We start from the raw sequence: 24395 nt of genomic DNA, 5'->3' as shown, positions 1-24395 counted from the left end.
GACAACATTTCTGGCTGGTTTGTGTTTTATCCTGAGCTATTTCCCCAGTGCTAGTTTGTCTTTTATACTTGCACAATCAATAATTTTCCTCACTGATCATACTTTGTATATCATTTATTTCCGTTGAATAACCCCTCTGGATAAAGCATGATGAAGTAAATACCAAAGCGAAACAAGAAAACATCTGGAATATGCTTTTCTTTCCAGCCAATTCATCATTTCAAAATGTACTGTAGGCTGAACTGGTAGCTCAAACAAGACTAGGTATTAATAATATGCTTCTGCCATTTTTGTTATTATTCTTTATTATAATAAAGTTCTGTTTTTCCCTTCACTGGAAATTCTTCTCTTGTTTTATGGTTTTTCCCATGGTGTAGTAACAGAAATGTATTACTGGCATGGACTGTAGTTCAAGGTCTTTGACATTTCTGTTTTCAAATGTATCCCTCACAAGGGCCAAAGAAGAAGTTAATAAAAGCGTTAAAACCACCTGTGAATGGTCATTTAAATGCCACATTTAAATTAATGACAAGTAATCTACACCTTCAGAAAATCCTGACTGACATGTATGTTTGCTTTCTCTCCTTCCAAACTATGGGCTAAGTACTAAAAATAAAGTGAAACAACACTCAGGTGCTAAATAGATTATGACTCACAGCTGGAGGCAAAGAAATTGTAACTTTATCCCAATTACACTAATTTAATTGGGTGTTAAAAAAATCCTGGGTTCCCAACAGTAGTAGCCAAGGCAAGGTTATAGACATCTAACAGGTAAGGGAGCCATCTCTAATTTTTTTGCTTTGTTTTGTTTTAAAGGATTCTTCCGGTGCTGGTAGAAAGGCCTGTGCAGACAGGAATTTCTTCATTGAAGTTAGTTCATAACAATAATGTTTGTGTAAGCAGCAGTGATACCTTCATGTGGGAGGAGAACTCACAGCTGTCTGACACTGCTACTGCTGTGGGCAGAGGCTCTGTGCTACAAGAGAAGGGGTCAGGATACCCCCAGTTTATCCCTCCCACCCCCCATGTCTGTGATGCTGAAACCAAACCCTGGCATGAAGACCAAGGTCTTTGTGCCAGGCTTTGCCACCTTTGGGCACAGGGACATTGAGGCTTTCTTTTCCTGGTCAGAAAATGAGGATGATGACACTGAGCAGGGTCCCAGCACCCAAAGCAGGCATGTACTCATCCTCATCCCATGGAGTCTACAGCAGGTGATGATCCCCAAAGGGGCTGTGGGGACCTCTAAACCCACCCAGCGTGGGTTAGACACACCCATCACTCTGTGGTGGTGTGGGCAGAACGAGCAGCACTAACCCTGCTGGCCTGGGAAGCCAGGGAGCAGAGAGCTGAAGGCAGGATGCAATCTCCTGCTGGGTGGAAGAAAAGGGAATTACTTCCTCCCTGGGAATACCCTCCTGAGGCTTTTTCCTTCCCCTTTGGTAAAGATAAAAGAAACACGGTCCACCTCCTGTGCTGAAGAGCTCCCATTCCTCCCCAGCCTTCCTCTCCTTCTCCTTCAGTCTCCTGAAAGCAAAGAGCAAGAGGAGTCAATAAGTAAATAGCAAAGGCTGTGGAGAGGGGTCCCTGCTTTTGCTGAGCACCTGGAGCTGTCAGAGGGATCAGCCAAGAGCCACGATAGCAGCCCACAAGGAGCCCCAGCACCCCTCCTTGCTGAGCACCTCCCCATCTCCAGACATCACCTGGGGAGCCCCCACAAGCATCACCTGCCTTGGACATGAAGGGGAGCGTGCTTAAGGGATTTCCTCTCAAAATATAAAAAGCAAAGGTTGCTCTGGCCACACACATAATGAGTTTGGCACCAGGGGAACGTGTTTTCGCTCCGCCTTTGGTTCCTGCAGATTGAGGCTCCTCGTTGCCCGATGAGCATGGCTGTGCCTGTGCCTTGTAGCCACAGTGTCCTTTTAGATCGTCTCCTCTCTGTGATCTGCACATCCAAGCGGAGCCTTCTCCCACAGTCAAAGTTGCAGCCTTGCGTTGTGACAATTTCCATTGTGCCAGATGCTTCTCCTTCAGTTTGGGATTGAGCTGTAGTCAAAGGGAAAAACCTGAAACACATTAATTCTTTCAGAATATAAAAAGCAGCAATCAAACTTTTTGTATCACTTTCTAAGGGGAATAAATAGCTTCAGGGCCAAGCGTCTTTAAAACCTGAAAATAAAAATTACTTTGCAATAGTAATAAATTTTTTTTTTTAAAATCAGCAACAACAACATAACCTCCAAACTATCATACAGCTAATGCAAAGATTCTGCTAACAAATTATATATGAAGAAGCTGTCAGTACAGGAGCAGAATTTGGAAATGAAGGCTCATGGAGAGCTGTGAACGCAGCGGTCCCGACCCGGCGGGGCCGGGGACGGAAGGTGGCAGTGCAGCACAACGAGAGCCGAGCGCGCCCGGCTGCAGAGAGCATCATTTGTTTATCCTTCCCGAGGTACACGCTAGCAAGTTGAACCATAAAAACCCACCTCGTTAGGTTTGGGGTTATTTGGTTTTTTGGTTTGGTATTTTTTTTGTCTTTTTGTTTGGTTTTTCTTTTCGTTGTGTGTTTTTTGCGGGTTTTTTTGTTTTTGTTTTTGTTTTTTTAATGCGCAGATCAAGCTAAAATTAAGGAGAAAGCAGCCGAATCATTTAAGAAAACAAGAGCGAGAAATACAAATAGATATGTGGTCTGGTTTATGCACGCACACAAAACCTAAACAAACATGAGACTTTTCATCGAGGTGAACAGAAAATCTAAGAATTACAGTGTATTGTCACAGTCACTCACACATCTCTATGCATTTGCTATTTTTTCTGACGATCAGAAAAATTTGTTTTTAAAAAGGGGTAAAGATTTCCCATAGGCTACATTCATATTGATATATTCCTTTCAGATTTGTCTTTATTTTCAAACTTCATTCTACATTTTCCCCCAAATACTTTGTTACAGAATCCTTATCTTTTCTTTCACAAATAAGGGACAGTAGACATTCATGGTAATGAAGAAAAACACTCTTGACTCTGTTTACTTCCCACTGAGAGCCAATTGAATACATGACCCACCAGAAAAGAACGATTTTTCATTAGTTTTCAACTTCCTTGGACTGGAATAACTTCAGTGCTCAGAAAAATCCTTACTCTTCACCAAAAACAGAACAAATGAAGTCCAGCTCTTGCTTTTTGTTTGGTTTACAGCATTAAATATTCATAAAAACAACTTTAAAAAAATCCAAGGGGATTAACTTTCTAAACTTAAAAACATATATCTATTTTATAATTATTTCCCCACATTTTCCATTGTTTGATGTATTAGATATCATGAGGATAATAATTTAGGGCCTGATCCCATTAGTCTTTCCTCAGAGAAATGCTATTCTTCAACTTTTTTTTTTTTTTTTCTGGATCTGAGGTATTTACCAGGTGGAGTATTTCAGGGGCAGGGTAGCTGGGGTCAGAGCCAGCACCCCTTGAGCACTGAGCCCACTGAACTGGGGGGTCCCCGAGTCCAGCTGAGCATTACAAGGTGGGTTCTGCACTCCCTGCTCACACAGGGCTCTGGCAGAGATGCTGTGGTTTCCTTTGCAGCATCTTGGGACCAGTGCTGGGTGAGCATCCCCAGCTTTCCTGACCTGCCTCAGGAGCCTCTGCACTGAGTCACCCAGGAGCTGGATCCCAGTTTCTAAAAAATACACAGCACAGCTTAGCATTAAAGACACCCTCCAGAACATTTAAAAATAAAAGGGGAACATATTAAACACAGTTTTTAAAGGGAAATCATAAGCTTACATTAAAATGCTTCACACAGTGGGGAGGAAAAAAAAAGAGAAATGTCTTAAGTTTTCCAAAGCTTAAAATAAGTTGATTCTGCTTTAGAAATTGCACCCTTTAGGCTGAGGATGTTATTTGTTTTAGGCTTTTTTACGCAGTTTTGTGGAAATATACAGGCTGCAGAAGGGAGGAGAAAACATCAAGAAATGTGTGTGCGGTTGAAGAGGGGGGGAAGGGAGGACTGACAATAAAATAGATCTCCTGCTAAATGCATATTCTTCTATTTATGTATTTGATAATGAGACAGAAATGCCCTTGGCACTCCGTAAACAACAGCTCCACAACAGGAGGGAAGGGCAGAATAATGCATAGCCATGTTTCAAATCATAAACTATTTCAAGAGCTATTAGCATGCCAGCCTGTTAGATTATTGGGGATTTTAGTTTTATTTTAAGCTAATGCTTACCATTCTTAAGCAATTTTGCTGCTTACCTAATTGCTGTTTTTGCAGGTTTACAGAAGATCGTTTCTTGCGAAGCTCCTCTCCTACAAGAAGTTCCTAAGAAAGGATAGGTGGTTTAATACTCATAAGAAATTTTTTAGCTTTGTATCAATACAGCAAAATGTTTATATAGATGTTTTTTATAATATAAGGCTAAATTTAGGGGTTATTCACCCCAATGAGTTGGCAACGCAATTCAGAGCTCCATAACTTTCAGAAAAGTAGATAAGGGAAGTTCACATTCATAATAAAAATAGAATTTTCTTCCTTTGCTTTTAAAGATGCTTTTTGCATTTTCAAACAGCATTCCTTCATATTAACAAAATGTTTTTGTGTGTAAAGTTTGCAGTGTCAGATGGTATAGCTATCGTATGATTTAAAATTAAACAATATAATTACCATTTGGCAACCGATATTTAAAGCTGTAGCAACTATTTCTTCAGACATTATTTAGACTGTATTTAGAAATACAAATGAAAGCTATATTTTTCCTGTACATTAATTTCAAAACCTTGGAACCTGGAATGCTTATTTCTTTCCTTTTTCTTTTTTGTATTTTTTTCCCCCACAAAACCCCAAACTATTTCTGTTTAAGAAAATTGGATTTGTGATATTTTGAATAACAAGCTTTTTTACAGCTGTTCAAGAATCCTGCTGCACTGAGACAGTGAGTGGAGAGCTGCAGGAGAAGGTGGAATAGCTTCAATTGGATTTTATTACTGAGTTTATTCCTGTGTTCTAATCACTGGATATGGAGATGGGAGCTGGGGATGACTGATAACCATTTGGAATTAATATTTCTTCAGTCATCCAATTCAGGGTGTTTAACAGTTCCTAAAATTAATACCAACAATGATAAAAAACCACTCATTTGTATTACAAGATGAATATAGGTATCTAGTTTATTTGAAAGTGGCTCATTACCAAAATTTACCACAGCTTTATCTTGGTCCTCTGTTTATTCCAATAATTAACCAAGTCATCATTATCTGTTAGTCACAATGAATTTTTTCAAGATGATGGATATGTAGAATTTTACATATTTATTTTTAAAAGCCCATCATGTCTATTGGAGAGAGAAAAGTAGGATACGGAATTTCTCCTTGTAGCTGCAATTTTTTTCTGAAGCTCAGGCTACAGAAAACAAAGGCATTATATTTCCACAAATCTACTACAGCCAAACTAGGAATCAGAAAGGCATTTTACTTCAAAATATCTGCATGAATTTTGAAAATGATTTTCAACTGGATGTGTAGAAATGCCCATTCTTCTATTTTCTTGGTAAGTATTATGTTTATTTAACTCATCAGGATTTTTTTTCTCTCTCTCTCTTTAAAATATCCTTTTTCTCATTCATTTCTGAGCCGTTTAATTTTGTTTAATAAAAGAATACAAATCCTGCACTGCGGTGAGAGGCAGAACTTTTCCTCCCCTGTTTCTGGAGTCATTTCAATCTATAAAGTGTATCAATAAGCAGAGCAAAAGCAGCAGAGAGTCCCCGGCAGCAGAGGCAGCGCTCCGACCCTGCCTCGCTCCCCAGTGCGCGCAGGCTCCAGCCCCAGCACAACTCCCCAAGCTAAAACCACATTTCTTCCAGTGCCCGTCTCACATGGTAATTTGGGATAGAAAAACACTGCTAAGAACATCTCATTAAGGGCTGAGAGGGAAACAATTTTTATAAGGGGCACAAGAAAAGACAATAAAAGGGACATTCTTACAATTCTTCTAGATGCTTGAAGACAGAGACAATTTTGTTTTATTTTGTTAAGCTTTTCCCCAATGTTCAGAATTTTTCCAGCCCAAGCAAAAGATTTTATTTCTATTTTATCTTTTTACTGCCTCATTGCGCCTGTAAATGTTGACTTTCAGGGATTTCATCATAGTAAAAATATCAGCCAGAGACATCAGCGCTGTAGAAGTTTTGCAAATGGTGGATTAAAATCTTCTGATTCAGACATTAAAATCAAGCACGTTAAATAATGTTAAGCAATGTCACTTGCATGCTAACTTACCTAATGGGAAATACCCAGTGCACTTGCACAGTAAAGATCTCAGCTCAAGAACTTCTCTTGCTAACAGCAGTGAGAAATAACCAACACTGAGGAATTTATGAGCAATATCTCTTCTCTCTACTGATAGCTAGCCACATGTATGCCAGGGTGGCACGAAGCATTATTATCTCATAAAACACTGCAGAGCTATCAGCTTTTCAGTGGGTGTGTGAATCATAACGCTGCCTTAGCATGAATGCATTTAATTGTGTGAAGAGGGTACTTCCCAGCATTTGCTTAAACATTCAAAAAACAGCTTTGCTTGTCAATTGTCACTCAAGTTTGTACTGGGAACGAACAGGGAGCAGAAGCACAAGAGAGGAGTGTTGTGGGAAAGGTTCTGGGGGTAGGTTCGACTGTAAACCTCCAGAAAAATGCGGGGAGTGTTTTCTTGTGGTTTAATTCCTCCTTCTCCAAAGGGCTGTACTTGTTTTAAGTTGTTAATCTCAGGCTGGAGGCCAAACAAACCTTTGAGCCATGGGTGGGGAGAAGAAGTTCCTCCTGGTCAACCAATTCTTACAGCCTGGCCAGATTTGGGGGCCAGGCTGCTCTGCTGGAGCCAAGAGAGATGGATTTTTGTGTCAGTGGACCTTGCTGGGTCACTGTGGGGTGTCCATGGCACACAGCCCTACAGGCTGGGCACCTACAGCTAACTTTGCTCGGGGGACTTTCATGACGTGCAGGACCTTTGCTGTTCTTCTCAGCCCCAGAGCTATCACAAGGACCACGCACGCTGCCCATGCCACCCCCAGCAGGACTTGTCCCTCCGTGGGGACACTGTGCTGGTGGGTCAGGACACAGCAAAGCCCACACCAGAGCACGTCCTTGCTGCCCCTGCCCCAGGCAGTGGCTGCACGTTGAGCCAAGAAAGAGAAACGTGGGCTCCTGCAGCCGCTGCCTCGCATGTGCCAAATGAGAGATGCTTTTCCCTCCCCTTTTCATTACACGGGTTTCTTAATAAAAACTGAAAGAGCTTTTTTTTTCAGAAAATGAACCCCAGGGGCCCAATCAGTGAAATACATTAACCTTTCAACTGTCAGCCCCCCCTCCCTTGAAATTAAGCAATATCAGCCCTTGAAACTGCTAAATTACCTTCTTATTTTTTAATTGTGTAATGATGGTCCAACAAAAAAAGGAGCAACTCAGGACTAGTAAATATTCAATGAAGAAATTTATTGTAGTTCTTATAAAGGGAATACCCACAGCTTTCTTCACATGGACTTAAATCAGGCAGAAACTGGAGCGATAGGCATAAAATGAAATAACGGATGCACTATTTCTAGTGGGATTTACATCACCATTTGGTCTAATTATTCCTGATATTTCACCCATCATATTAGAAGCTTCTTCAGGGAAAGAAATAACAGTTTGTCTCCTTGAGAACAAAGAACAAAGTGTCTCTTTGCTCTCAAGAAACTCAGCTATCATTATGAAGAGAAAGAATCTGTCCATTATCAAGAAATCCCACTAGAAATCTTGAATATCTTACCAAATAATTCCTGAGCACACTAAAAATACCAGCAAATGAAAGAGAGAGAAACTATGGGACCTTGGAAAATAAATAAATAAAGGAGGCATCATGGATGCTCCACAACCCACTCATTTTTTTTCTTACAGAATGATATTAATCCAATAACCAAACTGTGCTTGGCATGTACAGTTAATCTAAGCAGGACAACCACCACTCCTTTATATTCCTTGTTCAGCAAGGCACACTTTCAGCTCTATATGTGGTCCTGGATTAAGTGGTGGGAATGAATTTGCATACATTTGCATGGTGAGTAATGCACCGTGAGTGATTAGGTACGGGACCCGTTTCCAGAATGTGTGAACTTTTTGAGATTGGATTTCATGAGGACTGGATGGTAAGCTTTAGGAGGAATTTAATACAGATCTAGGACCATGCACAGCTTTCAGGAAAGGAATTTCTTAGGACATACGTAAGAGTTCTTTGTTCTGGGCCTTGTATTTAATACTGCAGTATCTAGTAAAAAAGCATTTTAAATGAGCACATGGAGCCGTGGGGTTCAGGTGCACTAATTTGACAACTTCCTAAACAGGATCTTGCTGGGTCAACTTGTGAACTGGGAATATCCCCGGGTCTGAGAGAAAGAGCAAGCATTTCCCAGCATCCTGCCGTGATCCTACACCTCTATAGGCAGTCACACTTTGAAAAATGAAAGAAAATAAAACCTCAGCATCCAGAGATAAGAGGGCTGAAAATATCAGCTTCATGAAGAAAATATTTTGCCTTTTTCCTAAAATACAGGAACTTCTCCAAGTCTTTCCAAAGCTCTTTTCCAGTTCCTAAACACAGACAAATGCTGCTCAGCCACTGCCAAAGGGAATATTGAATGTATTTGACCTTGTATTTAGATGTTGTTTAACTACATTCAGCTTTATTGCTTGTGAAAATCATTGGTCCTTGAAAATAAGGTTCTTAAGTTTAGCAGCAGTGGCACAATTTTTACTGGTACATGGTGCTCAACATCTGGGAAATTCCACCAGTAAATCAGGGATGAAGTGTGCAACTGCAGATCTCTGGTTCAGTGTGTGGGAGTGGGGTTCTGCTCCAGTAAGGAGTTTCATGGCAACGAGATGTTTTATGTTACGTTACGTTACGTTGCGTTACGTTACGTTACGTTACGTTACGTTACGTTACGTTACGTTACGTTATATGTTGTGTTGTACTATGTTGTTATGTTATGTAGAAATGAATACTCCCTCAGATAGTTTGCAGAGTTCTTGTTGAAATCAGTAACAAATATGTTCCAAACTGTGAGAGAAAATAGCATGGAGTTTGGATGTGGACTTTCTGTGGTTACTGTGGTCCTATAAAGCATCTGTAAAGGATTGAGTATCTCAAGGAACTATCTGCCTTTGCCTTCTATTGAAAACAATTGCAAGTGGGATGCATGCCCTAAATTGTGATGTTAGTGAAAGCTGAGCGTAGTCCCAGATTGCAAAATCAGGCCAGAATGATGAAAACATTTGTAGATGTGCTACCCTTTTATTTTCTTTGGCAAGCTCTAAGTAACCTCTGACCTTTTCTTTCCCCATGTAAAGCTGGTCTTTGTTTGAATGGAAACAGAATGTGAAAATGATGACAAAGGGATTTTTGAAACAAATACAATAGCAAAAAACAAAGGCAAATGAACTTTCACTGAAATCTAGTACCCCACCAAACTCATAAGTGTATGAAAAGAGCAAGCTTCAGGATTATGAGATAATTTTATCTAAGAAAAATGATAGGCTGAGAAATACAACTGCACTTGCATGTGATGTAAAGGAGCCATGCCAGCTGTGGTGGTTTTGTTCAGGAGGCAATGAAGCACCCCCAGGCTAAGCTGTGTCTCTGGGAAGTGGTGTCACTGCCACCAAGAAATTCTTATTGCATTGATAAATGTGAATGTAAATTACCAATAGGCCAGTGGAGCTGCTGCAACCACTCCTTCTTCTTCAAGTGGGATGGGGGAGAGAAACAGAAAAGTAAATGTTATAAAACTTGTGGATTGAGATAAAGAAGTTTAATGGAGAAAGCAAAAGCCACATTAACAAATGAAGCATAACAAGGAATTTGCTTCCTATTTCCAGTGGTCAGGCATTCAGCCATGCTCAGGAAAGCAGGGCTCCATCACACCTAAAGGTTTCTAGTGAAGACAAACATGATCACTCCCAGCAACCCCACTTCCTTCCTCTCCCCCCAGCATTACATATTGACCATAACACCACATGGTCTGGACTATCCCTGTGGTCAGCTGGGATCAGCTGTCCTGGCTATGTCCCCTTTAGCTCCTTGTTAACCCTTAGGCACATTGTTAACCCCAAGACACAGCCCCATACCAGTTACTGTGAAGGAATTTAACTCCAACCCAGTTAAACCAAATGTTTCCTGGCATGTCTCCCAAACTCTACCTGCAATACACGTCAAGAAGTATAGAAACAAAATTCTTCCCCATTTAGTTATGACAGCTTTAGAAGAAGGAGAATTGAAGTGATCACAACTAGTTTGAGGTACAGGACATCATCCTGTGGGAAGCAAGAGATTGGTGGCATTTGCTAGTGGGAAATGCACAGAGGAGCACTGTTTCAGTGTTGAGTACGGACAAGGCCATGGGGTTTCCCCTGTGGGGTACACTGCTCCACTAGCAGCCACCATTCACCAGCTGCCAAAGAGAAACTCAGCACTTGCATGAAGGCATGAAACATCTGACCAGGACATCAAGGTGATGATTCCTCCCCTTTCCACGTGAGAAAACACAATACCATGATTCTTCAGTTTATAGTTTCTTCTCCAAAGCCAGCCTCTCCTGGCTCTGTCTTTACCCACTCTCTCACCCTGCTTTCACTCTCTCCTCCCCTCTCCTCCCCTCCCCAGTCTACCTCTTTTTTAAGGGAGCAGACACAATAACTTTGCTTTCTCATTCCTCTCCTAGAAAGATTCCCTTGCCAAAATGTGTTTTTGAAAATCACCTGTATCAAAAGGATCCTTTTAGGTCATACTCTTCTCTTCAGCATAAAGTACGTTTAGCCAGACTCATCAAAATATGAGGAACTCCCTTGCTTGATGATACAGCTTCTTGCAGGCAAAGCACAGAACATGTTAAGGTCCTTGTCAGCTGGTGGCTGGGTGTTTCTGCACCTGGTGAATATGATCAGAGTTCACTGATGTTTCCAAATTGCCATCAGTATGAACAGTCTCCATGTTCTGTTTCAAATGCTTTTGGTGCTAGATGACCTGTCTGTAGTTAATATCCCAAAATCAAGGGGTCAGAATTACCTCACCACAGTTATTCTGATGTGTTTTTTCCATGAGATGGGTTGCTGAGTGAGTCTTGCTTCTCTCATGCTTGATTCATTTAAGAAATTTCACTTTCTTGCTTTTAGGACTTGTCAGAAAAAAAATCAGGGGATGATATTCCACAGATCAAAGTGGACTACTGCCAAGCTTATATCTCAAAATACATGCATTGTTCTTAAAAATATTTGGTACAGGAAATGTACAGTGTCTTTTAAATGTGTTTATTGAAAATTGAATTATTGTATGCAATATATTTACTAAGAAATTTTAATTATGTTGGTGGAGAGAGGTCACATGCATATCTGTGTCAGTGCTGACTCCCACTTCCTCTGTTCTGAAAAATATTTAACAGTGAATAAGGAATATAATTCTATAGTTGTATATTCAACATGTACTTAAAAAATCTATCCCAAGTTCCAGATACTCTGGGAAATTTTAAAAATACTGTGTTTAAAAAAAAACCTCTTCGATATTCAAGCCCCAAAAAGGTAGAACAAAAATAGCCAATTGCTTGGACCCAATTACTTTTTGTGAACCACAGATAGTCAGGATTAAAGGCAGTAGATGTGGAGGAGTCTTTTTTAAACTAGAAGTGACTGTTATACTCAGAACAAACAGTCTGTAGGTCAGCAACAAATTTTACTCCAGAATTATTTACAATCACTGTTAGGAAATGTGTGAACCAACTCTTTAGGAAACAAAGGAGGAAAACATTAATGTAAGTATATTATCTCCAGCCAAGAGAGGGAAGTACAGTTATTAGAATCAGACTGATTCCTTTAAGTAACATGCTTCTGTTTCTTAGATTTAAAAAGCCAGGAAAGCTTGGTAAAAGCTGAAAGATTTCCTTCAGTAGGAAGTTTGTTGCCTTCAAGAAAGGGTGAAGGCATCTGGAATTCAAATCAACAGTGCTAAGAGCTCCCAGTGCTTCAGGAACTAGGGATTTTGTTTTGGTATCCTGAGAATTAGACAAAAAGGCTAAAGGTGTTTAATAGGGATGCAAAAGTGTAAGCTGAATTTCCAGGAGAGCTGGGTGAACTGGGGAGATTGATATCTGCAATACACTCTGAAAAGCTGAGAACTTTGGGTAGTTTTCTATCACATATGGCACACAATCCTGGGATTTCACTGTATTTGGGTAAACTCATCACAGCATGGACTGAAGAACCACCTGAGAAAGTGTCCTTTCCATAGAGCCCTGGAATCTGACAGTGCCATGCCTGGAAGCAAGGCTGGTGTGATGCTCCAAGAGCTGCAGCAGCAGCTTCCATTGCTGCCCCTCTCATGGTGGTAAAACAGGGAGTCACAGCAGAAAACTGAGCCATGTAAGACCTCACATCTCCATCGTTTGTAAAAACAGTGCGACTAAGAAATTACTGTAATTTTTTGGGAATGCCATGCTGCCATGCTTAACTAATGTAGTACCATGAGTTTAAAATACAGATTTTTTTTTTTTTAATACGGAGAGCTGACATAAATACCACATGCAGAAGTACCCTTTTTAGAAGTACCCCTAAAATAAACAATACCTTTTGGAAGAGGGAAGTCAGAGGACATTCAAATACAGTTGTCAACACATATTGAGGAGTAGAAATTATTGCACAGGTGCTCATGGTTCCACTGCAAGAAGATTAAGCCACAATCTTTCCCTTTGATTGCAACTCTATTTTTGGCTACAAGCTACATGACTGCTGCTGTCAGAGGGCACATTCTGTGGTTCACCATTGCCCATCTTTCCAGGCTTTTCATTTGCCAGTGTCTCAATTAAGCAGATTTAAGAGATAACCCTCCTCAAAGGGCTGCAAAGTTCCTGGCACCACAGTCCCAAGGAGTAACTACCTTTCTTCATATACAGGAGCCACAGGGCTCCCTGCAATCCCCTACGGCTGTGTCCAGCCAAGCTGTGACTAATTACCTCATTTTCATAGTTAATACATCTAGGGAGGAAGGAGTAGTGAAGACTTTGAAGGAGAGTTCCTGATGGCTGAACTTTGATTTCTCCCGTCAGAACAGAGCAGGGAGCCTGTGATTTTGTCTACTATGAAAATAGTCATTTTAGGGGAAAGTGGGTATGAAGAAGAGTGTTTCCACTGACAGTGCTGTGCTACCTGGGGTGCTGGAGGTCCTCCAGGGAGGTCACTGGAGCAGAGGTTGCCCCTTAGCACATAGCCCTGTGTCCTGTAGGTTTTCCCAGTTTCAGATGTCCTGTAGGTTTTCCCAATTTCAGGTACTCAGCCGTCCTTTTCCACTCCTTTATCACCACAGGCAGTGGCAGAGGGACACCCAGCAGATGATGCAAACTCGAATGTCATTTTGGAACACTTGATACTATTTTATGTGTCTGCAGCTGCTTGTGCACCTAAATGTCATTCAATAAATACCTAGAAAGGTTCATGGAAGGAGTGATCAATCGAATCCCATCTGAGTTGTCTCTTGGTCTCTGTTTCCCTGGTTCCTTTGTTACGCTTGTTGCATTTGTATACAGAAAACTCAGAAACTTTCCTAGGTGACCTTTGAATCTCTGCCTTTCTTCCTTTGTTCCATTTCCTGAGTTTTTCATTTAATGTTCTCTCTGCACTTTTTTCCTTTTCTGTGGATCTTGCTCTACCTGTGTCATCACTTAAGAGTTTTTTCTCTATTGTTCAAGTATTTACTTCTGCAGCTTCTTCTTGTGGTGTCTGTCCTTGCTGTAATCTTGGCCTCACCCTTCTGCCCATTCCTTTAAATGCTTCAGTTTCTCTATGGGGCTGTCTTCAGTTTTCTTTCTGTTCAAATTAATTCCATCCTACCACTTACTGACATGTTCCAAAATAAGCCCTGAATGTCCAATAAAAGTAAAAACCTCCTATGTTAGGTCCTGCTCCAAACGTGATGAAGTCAATGGAAAGGCTCTGTCAGCTTCCAAAGACTGGGTCTGATTTGTGCAACTTTCTGATTCTCTCCTGTGCACACAGGCCCTGATGCTATTTTTAAACCATGGATTTCACATTGCAAAATACTTGTGACTTTGTTCTTACACCCTCAGAGAATTATGAAAAGGGAAATAAAATGGGGGGGGGGGAGGGGGGAATCTTTTAGGATCAAAATTAAAATTGTAACCAAAAATAGAACGGCATCATTAACCAAGAATTTAACTTCAGATGCAAGTATTTTTGTCCTGGAAAACAGACTAGGTTTGGAAGGCTTCTGCCATTGGGTATTTTCTCCTCCACATTTAATGGCATAATGCATCTATTTTTCACATTCCTAACATATTTGGAAGCATCCCTAGTGACATCTGAAAGGTGTAAGATTTCTGCAAAAGCTGAGCACTTTGGACATATACTGAATGAATATCTTCATGCCCTAAACTAAAAGGATCCAAATCACTAATTGGTTTTGAATCTTTACACCAATGCATTTTGTTCTTTAGTTCAAAATTAATGAAGATGTAAGGAAAGTGAAAAATATTCTTATTATTAAAGTTTCCAAAACAGCTTCAGAAACATTTGAGAAAGTAAAAAAAATTCAGTCTGGGGTGACAAAGTCACTTGACACCTCCTTGCAGCCTATGAGTTCTGGTTACCCTTTGGAGAGGCTTTGAATTCAGATTCAGCTTTTTGGCCTTTGCAGAAAGTAGAGGTCCAAAATCGATGAAACAAAGAAGTTAGGGAACATGAAGCTCTCCTAAGATAGCCAGAGAAAACTTATTCCTGGTAACTGTCCAATACAGGCAGTGAGTTTTATCATAGTAGTAGTGAAATATTCTTAATATCAAAAAAGAAAAAGGATGTGGCATCTGAGCTACTGTGGAAATTTTACTTGCAAAGCAGAAGTCTAGAGAGTCAAAGGAAATGTCGTATTCTTGCAGCATGGCCTTTCTGCCACCATCTATTCCGTTAACTACTTTGTTAGTGACACCTGTATTATTACCTGATAAAAACTGAATCCTTCAACTTTAATGAAGGCCCTGGAATAAATTCCCATTTGGAGAGAAAGGGTGTTTCAGCATAAGGTATATCTTAACCTCCTCAAGGTCTTAGGCAAAGATTCTTCAGGATTAGGATGTGGTACATCTCACAGAGATTTCTGCATTTTGTTCTTCTAAAGTGTAGAAATAATAACAAAAAAGGGGTTTCTATTTCTTTATAAAGACTAAATTCCTTCTTTTTTAACAATCTGAGCACATTTTCGTGTCTGGTTCCAGCTAAAGTGGAAGCTGTATCAAGTCCATGTGGTTATATTGATTTTAAGGTTTGATTAGCAAGGTACTTCAACCTGAGTTTAATTTTATGTCTGTGAACAGTCACTGAACTCAGCAGGCAAACTCATGGCCACAATATGATGTGTGTTCATGTGCATTTTTTAAGGGCAAACTAAAGGGCAAACACCTCAACCTGTTTTGAAACATAGCTCTGGCACAGTAGGGAGTATTGCTGTTACACTAAATAAGAACAGGCCTTACACTGATGCAGGAGTGAACAGGTTCACTGAAGCCAAAGATAATAGGTTTATGAGACTTGCACACCTGTCCTGTTATCATCAAAGTTACTAGGTGTAGCTGGACAAAAAATGTAAAAGATAATTTCATCCTCCAAAATGTCTTGGCACTGTTCTTACTCCCTAGAGCTTGATTTGAAAGAAAAATGCTAACTGTCCGAAAGCCCTGTTGTGTCATCTTTTGTTTCAGAGTTGGACAGATAACCTGCAGAGGTCCCTTCCAACCTCAACCATTTAGCCATTCTGTCTGCTTCCTCTTAACACTTTTTTAACATTTAAGAGATTTCACTGCCAGAAAAAACAAACAAACAAACAAAAACAAAACAAAACAAAAAACAAACAAAAAACAACAACAACAAAAAAAGCCCCCAAAAAACCACCCCAAAAAACCAGAAAAAAAATCAAAGAAAATAGGAGATAATGGGGAGACTATAATCACTACCACAGCAATGATAGTATAAATCTGTACTAGCTGATAGTAGGGAAAAAAGAAAACAGAAGAAAAGTGGCAAAAATAAAAATCACAGGTGTTTGAAATGTTCTGACTCTCAAGAAATAAAAGTGGCATTATTTCTGTTTCATTTCACTTGAGAGAGTTTTTTGGGGAGAAAAATTAAAAATAAAAGATTAGAAATATTAAAAACCTAATTTAAAAAATGTTTTTTTAAAGAACACAGTTTTTGTCAGGAAAATTCTGAAGTATTCTCTGACATATCTAATGTCAGTATCTGCGTTTTCTCTCATTTTTCTAGTCAGGATCAGAAACAAAACCAAACAAAACAGAACAAATGTTAAAATCTGTAATCTTTCTGACAACCTCTGACAGCTTGAAAGAGAAATGTGATAACCCTCCCACTACTGGATACGTCATTTTGGTAAGGGAGCTTAAAACTGAACTTGAGGATCCTCATCTTGTGAACATGGCTCAGCATCATCCCTATAGAATGATGCCTACAGAAGCCACACTCAGGGACCAGCTAACAAAATGTCCAGGCAGCTGAGCCAATAATAAAGGAAAGAGATTAGAAAAGGGAGTGGAAGAAAGGGAAATATTTTGTTGCATCTCCCTCTCCGCCTCCCTTTGTCTGCTTTGTCCCTCAAGGTTCAGCTGCGTGGGCTGCATTGTGTGAACTCGTCTTTGATATCAGTGGGGACATCTACTTAAAAATTGATGCCATGATATGGCCCCAGGTATTTAAATTAACGAGATGTTAAATACTCTGTAGTTTTATCTGTAATTAGATGACATCGGTGCAGCTTGATCCCAAGAGTGATTTGCAATATTCTGGATTGTCCACTTAAGGCTTAGGGCCTGATCCACAGTCAGCTGACATCTATATAAGACTTTCCTTTGTTGTTTTTTGGAAGCAAGGGTCCTGGATCACTCACTCATAGCTCTCATTTATGTTTCTATCTATTTATCAATGTCTGCATGCAGATGTCTGATCTCTCCTTTCCCCTATCTCCAAATATTTGGGTTTTACATCAGTGAATGTCCTTAATTTGGGGGTAATTTCAATTAATTTTTAACTGCTTTTTCCTTTGTAACTATTTTTTTCCTTTTCATTCCTGACTAATTGTCAGTTTTTGTTCAATATTTACAAGTTTTGCATTGAGTCATATTTCTTATGCTAATTCTCTTCATCTAATATGCTCACTAGAGATGGTTGAAAAAGCATGAATTTTTTTAGAGAAAAAATATTCAGTAACATTCCAAGTTCTTTCAGGCAATTTTTTACTCCAAAGCTTCCATTGTTATCTTTCTTCTGCCCTGCATAAGACAGTTTCAATCTCAGTACGTATCCTAAATTTACCCACACAACTACAGTATTTAAACACATCCTGGTCAGTGCTGCCTGTGCCTGGCAATGTCCTTGGCAGCACTTTGAGGGATGCAGCTCCAGGAGAACTCAGGGAACACTTGTCTACTGGACAAACATAAGTCAGTGTTGGAGTCAAGCATGGGAACCCTCTTAGAAACTCCATCCCTGCTTGAACTAGATCCTCTGGGGAAGATAAATAGGCAAAAAGTCAGTTACTGCTGCTCTCATCACCCCGTGCTGAACTTCTGTGCATTTGTGCCAGACTGCTACCATGGCACTGAGAGAAGAATTGATGAGGCTTTTGTGGAATGAGAGTTCCCTGGCTGAGTATGTGTCCTTCAAAGCACATGAAAGGCATTTGAATTTTAGTAATAAGAAGCTTCAAATTATGTGAACACTCTGAGTAAACAAGCAAAAAGCCAACTAAGGGGGAGAGAGAAACAAAAGGCAGGAGTATGAATGACTTGATGGTGTACCCAGGGCATTGCCAGGATTTCTCCCTCTGGGAATTTCGTCACGCTCAGCTCAGCTCCACTGAACATCCCCAAGGAAGGACTTTCTGCAGCTTCTTTGAGGAGGCTGTTCCAGGGCTCACTGTTCTCTCACAGCCAAACCCAGAAGATCCTGGTATTTTCACCTGTGTCTCCCTTCTGCTCTATATCACCCCATTTCTCCGCAGCCGAGTCCCTCAGGCTTCCTGGAAAGGACTCCCCTCCCTCGGTGCTGGGGAGCAGGGCTGCCCCGTCACTTGCCCTGGCTTTACATATTTCAGTCTTTTAATCTTTCTCCTCATCATGCTCTCAGCCGTCCCTGGCTCCTCCAATTTGCCTGTGGTAATGAGGTGCCCAGTGCCGAGCACCGCGCTCCGGGTCCCGCCTCCGCATGCTCCGAATGAGAGGACCACGGGTCTTGCTGACACATCCTGTCTCGTCTGTTCCTTTTTTTTTCCCCCTTCAGTCATCATCATTCAAAATTAAAATAACACGGAAAGGCAAAGCAACTGAAATCAAAATCTAATGCATAATAAGATACAGCGTGAGACAACAAACACGTCTTTGCTATCTGCCTCTGTATTGTAAACAATGATTACTTTACATGTTCAGTGTGCCATGAAAGAAGAAAGAGCCTCTTGTGATGTTTTGTGAGAGCTTTGACTACATTTGCCCACTTTTCAAACAACAAAAAAATAAACTCACACTAACAAGGTGTATGTTTTCAGTCTTAAAATATGGGGTCACTCTCTGTTAAGGGGTCCATTCAATGATGAAATGAGATCAAAATGGTTGAGGCCGCTGAAAGAAAGCAAGAAGGATTTGTCTGAAGTTCTGGTATACTGGCTATTATTTCAACCAAATAAGGATGCCTGGCTTTATTCTTCATGCTCCCTTGCCCCTTTTGAAAAGCTGAAAAGAGAAAGGAAATGGCTAAGTTGTATCATGTATTACCTTGATGAGTGCTTATAACTCTTCATTCAGAGTCAATCATTAACCCAGGTTTTTGTGGTGATTGTTTTAGCTATGAAGTTTCTACATGAAATCTGTGCAGCGCATCATGGTGAAAAAGAAAAAGCCAGCTGCAAAAATCAAATAAAGTGATTAGAGAGGGTGGATGTGCATGTGTTTATAGATCTATATATCCCACTGGTTTTATTTTAATACACACGTGAATATTTGTATATCTCTGTCAAAAATGCTGACCTTAAATTGGAAGTGCTTTCTTACTCAAAACCAGATTGCTTTGATCTATTATTTTTAATGTATTTATTCATTTATTCTGTCCAGCCTCTGATATTCCTTCTTAGCCTGAGCAGTACTCTCAAATTGGGCAAAATAGTGTTCTCCTAATCTCTTGTGTATCTAAAAAAATATATTTTTTCCTCATTTTCATAAACAATGAAAAGCCTGAAAACTTCTGTAAAGCAAAAAAATTATATCACTTCAGGGCTGTAGAAACCTGTTTGTGTTTTGATCATTCTGAGACATTTCATTTTAGTACTGGGATTGTTATTTTTGTATGCTAATGAATGTACATTTCAAACAATCTTGTTTTGAACTGAAAATCTGGATTTTTTTTTGTTTTGGAACTTATGTTCCAACAATTAAAAAAACCTATGTAATTAAAAATGCAAAAACATAAACATTTTCCATAGAAAGCCTTGATGCCAAGAAATCAGCATTTTCTGACTAAAGGCTTGTTTTGTGGGGTTTTTTTTAGAATAAGTCATGAGTATCTCTAGCAATAGAAACATGATGTGGAAAAGGGGTGATCTTTATCTATTCCTGATGTAGCATAACCTAATCTGTCACCCACTAAAACACACCAAAACTTAATGCAAGGCAAAAATATTATTAAATGCTAGAGAATTCCTGTCTGACCCTTGGAGTGCAATAAAATACACTCTTGAAAAATACACTTTATTTAAATGCATGCGGGCACGTGTGTTTGTCTGTGTGCACCTCATATATAAATTATCTCTCGACCCATCCATCCATTCATTCATCCATTCATCCACTCACACATGATCTTTACTCAGGCACAAATAGTTCAACTTCCTTTTGGAAGGATCTGTGCATCATATTTGTTTAAGGGAATAATGAACTGCCACTGACTTGTCTGTACTCCATCCATGCGCATAGCTATTAATTTATTAATTAATCCTCCTTAAAAGTCTTCTTTCTGTATTAGTTGTCCTCATTTTCTATTATTTGACATCAATCCCACTAAACCATCACATCTTGTTTTACTGACTCAGATCCTGAATCAAACAGCTATTTCTTAAGGGTTTTTAGCAAGTATGTTGCATCTGTGCAGTAAACTCTTGTGGTTAGATTTGAATTATTATTATTCAAAAACAGCAAACTATTCAGCTTGAAATAAGAGCATGACTTTTTTTAGGTTTATTAAAATTGCATTAAGAGGTTTAGATTTTTCTAAAGCCAGTACTTAGAAGGGCCAGAATTGTAATGTTTTTATATAAACTGTGTTTCTGCAACCATTGACCTGGGTAATAAATAATTTATTCAGTATTTCTTTAAATACTATTTTGTTTGGTTTAAACCCAAGGTTAAGCATATATATTTGCAAGTATTGTCTTCCTCTGCTTTTTTATATATATACAATAAATATTTAAAAGGTCATTATGGTAAAGATGAATGAAAAAATCTTGACTTTTCATCTCTACCAGCTCATATGCTCTGACTATTCTGGTGGCTCCAAAAATCTATTTTGTACTGCAGGTTTTTCATAGTAAATAAGAAATTGATAGCTTAATAGATCATTATATTTATTTTATGCATCTCCTCTCACAAAGTAAACAAATGGATTTAAACAAACACAGAAGTGGTCTGAGCGCAACATGCTCACTGTGAATAAAACACAGGGGGAAGTTGTAATAGCCCTAGTTTGCTTATTTCTATTAAATGTGAGGTGAAGCCACCTGCACAGGACCAGGCAGAGCAGGAGGAGATGGTGGGATGGGAGCCAGTCTTGGACCACCCACGTGCCTGGCAGAGGCTCTCTATACCTGCACATCCATGGCATGGTCACTGGAGGAGCATTTTCTGCAGGAATACCATAGATTTAAAAAAAAAAAAATTCTCAGAGCCCAATCCTTCTCCTGGACACACACACACACAGACACACACACACACACACACACATGGGCATTCGCCACCCTGCCCTAACCCCTCAGCACTCCCTGCCTCCTTTCAACTACCCCTGCTATCCTCTGCCCCCATCTGAGTAGCACAGTCGATTAAGAGGACTTGAAGGATCAAGGCAAAATGCCCAGCAGCTATAATTTTCCCATCCTACCCCAGGCAAAATTTTTCCTATGTGAATGAAGCTGGGAAAAAAGGAGGGAAAAAAAACCCCAGAATTTGACAACAGCTCCCAAAGATAACTCGAAGAAGCCGGTACATCCATTTGATTAAACCTCACAGACAGCACCAGCTCCAGGGTTTTCCTAGATCTGAATCCCCTAGCACTTCCCATCGGATTTAAAGCCCCCATCCCTCAACATCTCTTTGCACTGCGTGCAACAGCAGCGAAAAAAAGAAATAACCAAACCATGCCTTCAAACAGCTTCTAATCCCTCTTGCTTCTTTCTGCCTCCGTGTGACAAGATGCTTTTTCCCGGTGGGGGCTGGAGGTTTGGTTTGGCCCAGGCAGGGCTCTGGGTGGGCGAGGGGACGGGGCTGCCCCCGCCGCCGCAGCCCAGCAGAGCGGCTCTCTCCCGCTGCTTTCACATGTCACAAACAATTGCCATCATCGCTCATCATATTGAAGTTGTCAGGGCGCCCTGACGCCGATAATTTGTGTGAGTTGATCATACTTTGGTAAATCAACAGGTCACGACCCCTGACCCATCAGCCCGGTGGCTGGCGGAGAGCCACCTACAAATCTTCTGACGGGGACAACAGAGAGGCTGTGAACTGCTCAAGTGCTCGTGTCTATCAGCTGCCACCAGAGAAGCCAGTCCCCTCTGCCCTGCACCACTGGAGATGTGTTTTACTGTGAGCACAACCTCCTCTGCAAATCCATCTTAATTTCTTCCCGTCTCTTCGGGTATGTGTGTGTGTGAGCACATGAGCATTTTTTTTTTAGATTTTTATTTTCACTGCAGTCACTCGTAACGAACTTTAGCCTCCTCCATATGTTTTTAATAGAGGATCCCAGCATGGGAGATAAGAGGAACGCTACTCAGGGTCCTACCCCAGCACCAATGAATTGCTCTCACCCTAGATGCATGCAATGGTTAAGTTTCCATGGCAGCTTTATGGGCTTCTTTTATAAAATTTTATTGACTCACATGTTCTCAAGTGGTGTCTCCGACTCTTTCTTTTCCTTTAGTTACAGCATGTACATTCAAGATGCCTTTGGTTCTTTGCTTCCCTATTTTTTTAACGTATAGGATTCCTGACCAAAGCCTTGAAGTACAGGCTGTTGCAAGGGAGGGTAACACAGGCGTCTTTCATTACCCATGGTCTTCAATAACTCAGCAGCTAAACCAGCCAGAGGAGAAGAGAGACCTATGAACTCCAGCACGAAGGATACTGTGCAGATCAGCTGGAGGGAAGTCAGGAATGAAGTGGGTTCAACTTCCAAACTGCAAAGTTGTTGAAAGTTGCATGCCCTGCAGTAAAGACACAGACAGAATTCTGTAGCAAATGGGAGTTGCAGGCACAGCTGGCTTTAAAACTATCGCTTCTTACAGGGAAGAGGCAAGGAGAGTTTCTTTTTTTAGCAGATAGCCCAAACATTGTCTTTGGCTGCTGCTTCTCAAGCATATGCACCCAGAGCTAACTCCTCTGCTTTCATGACTGGTGTGGGTACAGTAGAGAGAGGACGGATGGTGTGAATTTGTAATTCCAATTACAAAGGCAACAGCTGGCTCTCCCTGCTTTGATTGCCAGGTGTTCATCTGATGCCACATGTTCATTCCTGGGCCTTTTATAAATATGCTGAACAAATTAAAGTGCCCATACTCCCCTCTCCTGCACTTGAATTTAAATTCAGTGATGTGAAAAATAAACAGTATAAACTTAGCTGTGTGGGGAGCCAGCAGAAAGCCCAGCTGATTAGTCATGCAAATAAAGGAATTGAGAGGTTTCCACTACCCTACACATTTTCCACAGAACTTTGCTTTTCTTCCCATACTTGAGTTCTCCTGCTTCACTGTTGGCTACTCCCCTGCTGTGGAACAGGCAGAGCCCTGGCACACGATATGCTCCAACCCTGGGCCTGGATTCCAGCTTTGGTGAGCCTCCAAAATAAGCAGAGGTGGCAATGGCAAAATCCAAGTTTTCCTCAGTCATCACCAGAGATGCTGTGGGCACAAAAGCAATTAACAAATGGTTTCCCACTTGAAAATGCCCATTTTTCTTTGTTACATTGCACAGGTTTTTGTTTGTCTCTTTGGAATAAATTTTGGTCTAACCAGATGCATCTGCTTTTTCACCGATTTTATAATATTGCCTAGAGAGCCCCAGGTGCCCTGAGGACCCAGAGTGTGAGGCATGTGAGAGAGCAACTTGCTGCTGCCCCAGGGGACTAAGCTTTTCCCTGTGGCAAAAGGAGGAGGAGCAGAGCACATGAAGGAAGATAAGACAAACAGTGAAATTCATCTGCCCTGCTCTGTAGCTGGTGTGATCCAGCTGTGCTCATGCTCACAACCCACTTCACTCTTGCAAATCCTACAATGGACAGGAGAGAACATAAGCCATCCCCTTGTGCAGTCCTTTGGGTGCTCATGGCTGTGAAGGAGACCTTCCAGCCTGTTTTCCCTGTGTTTTCCCAGTTTACAGGCATGGCAGAAGCCCAGGATATGCATAAATTTCCAACTCCCAGGTCATTGCTACATAGCTAGGTCTCCACCATTTCAAGCATATCTCTATAAGCATCCTGCACGCTTACTGCTGTCCCAGACACACCCCATATTCTCCTAAAACTGCAATTCTGAAATGTCTACATCTGTGACTTCCTTGCCAGTGCTTGTGGCACTGGACTAAACTCTCAGCCTCCAGACTGGAGTGATGCTTACAGCTGCTGCAGCCTAACATCTGAACTTCTACTGCTGGAACAGGAGTGCCCATCTTCATCAGAGAATGGCTACAGCTAGTCCAGCAGGATTTATCCTAGCCCAGCTTCCAAACCCAGAATCTGGCCATGGAGAAAGACATCAGTGACACCCTAAACTGGCAGCAAGGCTTCTCTCCTCTGTCCCGGGTGAATGGGAAGTGCTCCAGAGAGCAGAACACACTGGGGTGATGAAATGCACACTTACCACCTCACATTAAAATCACAGCAAAAGGAAAAGCCTGACCTGCAGCCATCCATGCAAAGATTATTTTACATGCAAAAGAGCAGCTGAACACAATTTTTGTTCATCTTGATAAAAACCAAACAGAGGTAGGAGAAAAGCAGAGTAATCCTGCACATTAACTGACACAGCCACTGGAAAAACA

The 24395-nt window shown here is 40.8% G+C and overlaps 1 long non-coding RNA gene across 1 annotated transcript; it reads right to left on the bottom strand.

The window, feature by feature from the left end:
* Positions 1-287: 287 nt before the first annotated feature.
* Positions 288-23528, bottom strand: LOC146767076 (uncharacterized). Its single transcript, XR_014956178.1, has 3 exons — positions 6289-23528; positions 4267-4333; positions 288-2069 (listed from the first exon to the last, which is right to left on the bottom strand). It is a non-coding gene; the product is annotated as an uncharacterized LOC146767076 (long non-coding RNA).
* Positions 23529-24395: the final 867 nt, after the last annotated feature.

This window comes from Lonchura striata, chromosome 6, assembly GCF_050655825.1.
Source record: "Lonchura striata isolate lonStrDom1 chromosome 6, ASM5065582v1, whole genome shotgun sequence".
In the NCBI taxonomy this organism is placed as follows: Eukaryota; Metazoa; Chordata; class Aves; order Passeriformes; family Estrildidae; genus Lonchura; species Lonchura striata.
Note: the sequence above shows the minus strand (reverse complement) of the source record. Positions and strands in the feature narration are given on the sequence as shown.